This window comes from Eleutherodactylus coqui, chromosome 2, assembly GCF_035609145.1.
Source record: "Eleutherodactylus coqui strain aEleCoq1 chromosome 2, aEleCoq1.hap1, whole genome shotgun sequence".
NCBI classification, from domain to species: Eukaryota; Metazoa; Chordata; class Amphibia; order Anura; family Eleutherodactylidae; genus Eleutherodactylus; species Eleutherodactylus coqui.
In genome coordinates, this window is record NC_089838.1 from 311,059,127 (window position 1) to 311,065,904 (window position 6,778).

Here is a 6,778-nt window from a genome sequence, read left to right on the forward strand (position 1 = left end):
ATTTTGCGGGAATTTTTTTTTGGAGGGGGGAGTTGTCACACCTCTCAACTGACATAACACAACATTCTCCATATGTTTGTAGGCTATAAACATAATAAATGTTGCTATGACTGAGTTTCATATTGTTTCTGTTTTCCTTTTTTTCAGAATTTCTGGTTTTGCAGTGCTTTTCAAGTGTAAAATTTGCTATATTAAAATGTCACAAAAATGTGCAAATTTAGTGAATAATTTTTGTTACATTTGTGGTGAAATAACATTTTAGTCACAGAAACACAATCTGATGACTCTTCTGAAGACTGCCTATCATCATTATTTTGGTTTGAAGGTAGGGTACCGGGATAAGTCATGGGCTCCACATATATGTTGCAACTCTTGTTCAGTTAAACTATGAGAATGGCTGAAAAATAAAAAACACTCTATGGCTTTTGCTGTGCCTATGGTTTGGTGGGAGCCTACAAACCATACAGATGACTGCTATTTCTGCTTGACTGCACCTATAAAGGCAGGATTGTCAATGAAGAATACAGGAACACTTCAATACCCAAATCTTCCATCTGCTATTTGACCTAAATGAAGAAAGTGTGTAAAAAGAAGAACCCAACAAGCCTTCCACATCCCATGACCCTGACTTTGAGGTAAAAGATGATACACCGCACAGACTGAGTCAAGCGGAATTGAGTGATCTCATTCAAGACCTTGACTTGTCAAAGGAGAAGGCGGAACTTCTAGGGTCAAGACCACAGCAATGGCATCTCCTCCAACGTGATGTCAGGGTCTCACAGTACAGAGAACATCAGAGGGATCTGCTTCCTTTTTTTGAGAAGAAAAACAGCCTGATTGTTTGCTGCAACATTAATGGCTTGATGGAATGTGTGAATTTGAACCATGATCCAACTGAATGGAGGCCATTCATAGACTCCTCCAAGCTTAGTTTGAAAGCTGTATTACTTCACAACGGCAACCGTCTTCCTTCTATTCCTGTTGGTCAAGCAGTTCACAGGAAGGAGACTTATGCAAACATGACAGCCCTCCTCGACTCAATCAAATATGTTGAACACAAATGGAAAATCTGTGATGATCTAAAAGTCATCGCTGTACTCTTAGGAATGCAACTGGGGTGCACTAAATACTGTTCTTTTTTATGTATGTGAGATAGTAGGGATAGAAAATCACATGACATTCAAGCAGACTGGCCTGCAAGAAATCCTGACTCTACCTAGAAAAATGTCGTTGCCGAGCCTCTCGTGGACCCAAGAGATGTTCTTCTGCCACCCCTTCATATAAAGCTGGGTTTAATGAAAAATTTTGTGGCAAAGGTATGAACCAGTAAGGACAGGCATTTAAGTACTTAAGAGACAAGTTTCCTAGATTGAGTGATGCAAAGGTTAAGGGAGGTATTTTTGTTGGGTCACAAATCCGACAACTTGTAAAGGATCCTGCGTTCGACTTGGAAGGAAAAGAAGAAAAAGCTTGGCAAGCCTTAAAGGGAGTTATTCATGGATTCTTGGGCAACAAAAGAGATGATAACTACACTCAGTTGGTGACAGTATTTCTGGAAAATACCATCAACTCGGATGCAACATGTCCCTTAAAATCCATTTTCTCCACTCCCACCTAGCCTTTTTCCCTCGTAGCTGTGAAGTTGTCAGTGATGAAAGATTCCACCAGGATATTTCTGTAATGGAGAAAAGATATTGTCAGGATGTGCTGCTGGGATCTGTTGTACTATGTACTCCTAGCAGCACAGCTACAGGTGGTTGAGGGTTAATTGAGCTGGCTGGGTGTGGTACTTCCTGCTAGCCAATCTCCTGGGTCTGTACTCACATATAAACCCAGCTCCTGGTCAGTCTGGCTGGGTCCCAAGGTGAGCAGTCATGTTACTTCTGTGGTCTATAACTTGTTATCAGTCATGTTCAGCTAGTTCCCACTCTGATCTGTGTTTGCAAGTAGGTCTATTGTCTCTCTGCTTGCCCAAGACAGTTTGGACACCTGTAGTCCTTTTCTGTGTTCTATGCAGTTTCCCTTTTCAGATGCGGCCTTCCAAACGTTTAATGTCTCTCTGTGTGTCTGCTGGTGGATCCCTGACACAGTTCCCTATGTCAGCCTGGTTGGCTGTCTATCCCCTGGTATGAGGACATATGGACTTGCCCCTTTTTCGCCCGAGCGATGTGATTTTCGAGTACTTCCGTACTCGGGCGAAAAGATTCGGGGGGCTCCGTGGGTGAGTGGGGGGTTGCAGCGGGGAGTGGGGGGGGGGGGGAAGAGGGCTCCCCCCGAATCTTTTCACCCGAGTACGGAAGTACTCGAAAATCGCAGTGCTCGATCGAGTAATTACTCGAAACGAGTATATTCGCTCATCTCTAAAAACGATCTCATGAAGTCCCCACGATTCTCTTCACACCAAACCACCTGCCAGGAATTCTTCCATCAATATAGAACTCTTAGAATGCAACTGTCATTAAAAAAATTTCAAATGCACTTTCAATGTTGTTAACAAATGGAATTAAAATGTATCATTTTCTCTTAATCCGTTAAAATAACATACTTCCACCTATTGTATATCACAGAAACTAAAGCTAATAAAAAATTTTCTTTGTCATTTCTGTTTTTCTCACAGCAAAATTAGTAAGATTCGACTCTTGATGAAGTTAAGGAAACATTCCAAAATATTTTTTTTGTTGGCCAGTGTAATTAACCCCTTAATGACATGGCCTATTTTGGTGTTGAGGACCAAGCGATTTTTTGGTATTTTTCCATCTCCATTTTTCAAAAGCCATAACTTTTTTATTTTTCCGTGGACGCGGCCGTATAAGGGCTTGTTTTTTGCGTGGCGAGCTGTAGTTTTTATCGGTGCCACTTTTGGGTACATAGACAATATCGTAAAATTTTTTAATTTTTTTTTTATGATAACAGGGAGAGAAAACGCATCAATTCTGCCATAGATTTTTTTTTTTTTTTTTACAGCGTTAATCATGCAGCATAAATGACACACTAAATTTTTTCTGCGTGTCGGTACGGTAACAACGATACCAAAATTGTTATATTTTTTTTTAGGTTTTTACACTTTTTTGCAATAAAACCCCCTTTTTTTTGGAAATCTTTTTTTTCCTCTATAGCTGCATTCAAAGTCCTGTAACTTCTTAATTTTTCTATGTACGGAGCTCTATGAGGGCTTATTTTTTACGAGATGAGCTGTAGTTTTTATTGGTACCATTTTGGGGAATGTACGGCTTTTTTGATCACTTTTATTGCATTTTTTGGGAGGCAAAATGCTAAAAATTAGCATTTTGCCTCTGTTTTTTAGCGTTGTTTTTTACGCTTTTTATCGTACAAAATAAAAAGTGTGTTCAACTTTTTGTACACTTCGTTACGGACTCGTCAATACCAAATATGTGGGGTTTTAATTTTTTTTTCCCTTTTTTTATGCTAATATTAGAAAAAGCATAAAAAAAGGGTTTTTTTTTTGTTTTTTTTTACATTTTTCTTTTTTTACACTTTTCTTTTCTTTTTTTTTATACTATTTGAGTCCCTCTGAGGGACTTACAACACTGTGCCTATGATCGCTGTTATAAGGCATGGCAGAGCTACTGCTCTGCCATGCCTTATCGCTTATACAGCGATTATAGGCACAGGCAATACAGGACGCCAGTGTCTGGCGTCCTGTTGCCATGGCGACAGGTCGGGCTCTCGCGATGACATCGCGAGTTGCGGCCGGAGAAACAGAAGGAGCGCGATCCCTCTGTGAACTCTTTCCCTGCCGCGATCTACTTAGATCGCGGCAGGGAAGGGGTTAACAGCGGGCGGCGCATCTCCGATGCTCCCCCGCTGTTGCAGCGAGATGCCGGCTGTGACTGACAGCCGGCTCCCGCTGCGGGATAGCGCTGGATCTTATGTGATCCCGCGCTATCTCCAGGACGTACCGGTACGCCCTGTTGCAGGAAGTACCAGGCTGCCAGGACGTACCGGTACGCCCTGGAGCGGGAAGGGGTTAATGTTAAATTTGTACATCTTCTAAATGGTTAAAAAAAGTAACATTTTTCCAATGTGCCTCCAGAATAACGTAAACACATTGAAATATATATCTTATCAAAAATTTGTACCATATGTTTGCATATATTTGAGATATTGCAATTGAAAATGTGAATAAATGACAATTTTGTCAAAAGTTTCCCAATTTTGGCCCTTTTAATAAACATACACAAATTCAATCAGTCTATTTTTACTATATAAAGGAAGTACAATATGTGGCGAAAATAACTATGTCAGAATCACTTGGGTATGCAAAACCTTAACAGAGTTATTCTATGACAAAGTAACACGTCAGATCTCCAAAATTTGGCTTGGTCATTAAGGCACAAACAGTCTTCATCACTAAGACCGTCTAGTTAAAGTTTAGACCAGCTATTAGTTGGCTTGGAAAGTGAAAGAAAACCCCACCTCACTTGCGATCCTCAGTTCTCAGTTGTTCAAGTGCAGTAATACTCACAGACCTCTTCAACCGCCCAGTCCCAGCGGCAATCATCATGCAGAACAAACAGTTGGGAGCACGAGGTTATCTTGTGAAAGTATTCTGCTTTTATTTGTAGTGCTTGCTTACAGGATATACATCGGAGCCGGTTCCGACTCTGATGTATATCCTGTAAGCAAGCACTACAAATAAAAGCAGAATATTAGTTGGCTTGGTTTACACCCAAAAGTGTGCCAAAATCCCATCAGAATCCAATGAATCATATCATCTAATAGCCATAAGAAAAACATTATTACCTCCAGAATATAGAGTAAGAAGAGAACCACTGGGGGAGTCACTTACTACTCGGGCAACTTTGAGGGACCCTATTACTATTGGGGCCACTATGGGGTCGCTGTTACTATGAAGTCTTACAATTACAATAGGCCCTTTGGAGGCAATCATAAAGGTGATGTGGCCCTCGGTGAAAATGAGTTTGACACCCCTGATCTAACCTGTCAAAAGTTTTTATAAAGTGCAGGTCATCTTAACAATCCCATCAGAATCCAGTGAATCGAGTTATATAACAGCAATAAGAAACCATTATTACCTCCAGCATAGACAGTAATAAAGAGGACCAGGATGAGAACATACAGTAGGGCCAGCAGTCCATAGGAAATCCATTCTGGTTTCCGAGTGTGAGAATCGTACCACCTTCTGCCTGTAATGAGAAGACGCAGTAATGTGATATATAGTGATATTTACCAACCTGGTATATTGTGACTTGACTTCATAGTCGGCCCGGACTGTGCAGAATGTCCTTACAGCCATTTACGTAATTACAGTCCTAATTAGTTCCAGGATGACCAGTGTCATTTGGGTAATTTATGCTTAGAGTTGCTAAATTAGGAAGGAAGTTCCTGGGATGAAAGCACGTATCCACAGTCTGATAAGTGTACTTGTTTTATTTTTAGTTATTGTATTATGCATTATGAGGTCATACAATGGCAGCATCCGCTTAGTGTTGGTAGATAGATGGTCACAAGTGTGAACAGCATAGGAAATGTATTTGTTATATTCAGCACACAACTATTGTGCACAACAGCGACATATAACAATCATCCATGGCCCATACACAACCTGACCTGGTTACAAATACCCCACAATTTTAACTGAACTAACCAGGGCCAAATTATCACTAGAACATTATGAGCACTGGCTCCAGTTCCTGCGAAACCTGATATTCTGGGGGGCTCCTGGCTGGATTATGGGAGCAGAAAAATTAAGCATTGTTAATGATGGGAGCGGAATAGACAGCATTATTTGGGGGAGGGGGAGAATTGGGGGGGGGGGGCAGAAAAAAGGGGAATTATGACTGATGGGGGCAGAAAATGGGGCACTTTTACTGTGTGGTGAGCACTAAAAGCAGCACTTATTGTGTGGTGCCTACTTGCTATCTGGTGCACCACACAGTGTAGAGGTATGCAAAACATAGGGGGGGGGGGGTAATGGAAAAGCAAAGAGCCAAAGATGTCTGTGTGTCAAATGTTGCAGAGACAATATGTGGCTGGGAGAAGTCATAGTGGCAATCTGGGCTCAGATAGAGAAGAAAAAGGTAAGAGAATGACACCAATCAGAGATTACTCCATCAGTGATTAGTAGAGGTAATTGCACTGTAAAAACTATCACTGTGTAGAGCTGGTAGCTGACTATTTTTAGAGATATGCTAGTATTGTGCGGGATTTACAAATGGACACTATCGCTTTAAGGGGACACAAAGGACTTGGCTTATTTCTACTTAGGGAAAGCTCCCAGGTGGTATGTGGAGACTTATAAAGCCATCCATGCTCCTCTAGGAAATATGCAAATGGAAGATAGAACAACACCTCTGCAGCGACACCTATTGGAAGGCAGGTTTTCTGCAGGTCAGTGTCAGACCTTTTAACAAGCCTTGTAATAATGACTGGGAATTGTGAGCCATAGGTATACAAGATGAATGTCACACGTGGCTCTGCGATCTCCCCCCTAACAATGGCAGCAAAGGGCCTAGCTCAGTTGCGCGCAGTGGAACAGGGGCAATAACTATAAAAGTTTGTTTGAATGGGATTTTTGTCACGGTGATGCCAGTACCTTTTTGGGGTGGACTCCAGTTGACGATGATGAAATAATTTACATAAGTCCACGTAGCTTTGTTGTAAACCGAAGGTACACAGTTTACTTAGTACTTAGTAGAAAACATGAATAACAAGTACAGTTCACAGTGGTGCAGTCTTGCTTTGCATTGAATAAACGTTGCTCTGGACACATGAATACTAGAAGAGATTTATCTTA

The 6,778-nt window shown here is 41.2% G+C and overlaps 1 protein-coding gene across 3 annotated transcripts in view; it reads right to left on the reverse strand.

Annotated features, from left to right (window-relative positions):
* LOC136610863 (hepatic lectin-like) overlaps nt 1-4,461 on the reverse strand; it is an 87,119-nt gene extending 82,658 nt beyond the window's left edge. For 2 of the 3 annotated variants that reach the window (XM_066590063.1, XM_066590061.1), the window contains exon 1: nt 4,438-4,457. The gene's annotated coding sequence lies outside the window, so the exon portion shown is untranslated. Of the gene's footprint in view, nt 1-1,614; nt 1,676-4,437 lie in introns of all 3 variants that reach the window. The other variant, XM_066590062.1, reaches the window with a different exon arrangement.
* Nucleotides 4,462-6,778: the final 2,317 nt, after the last annotated feature.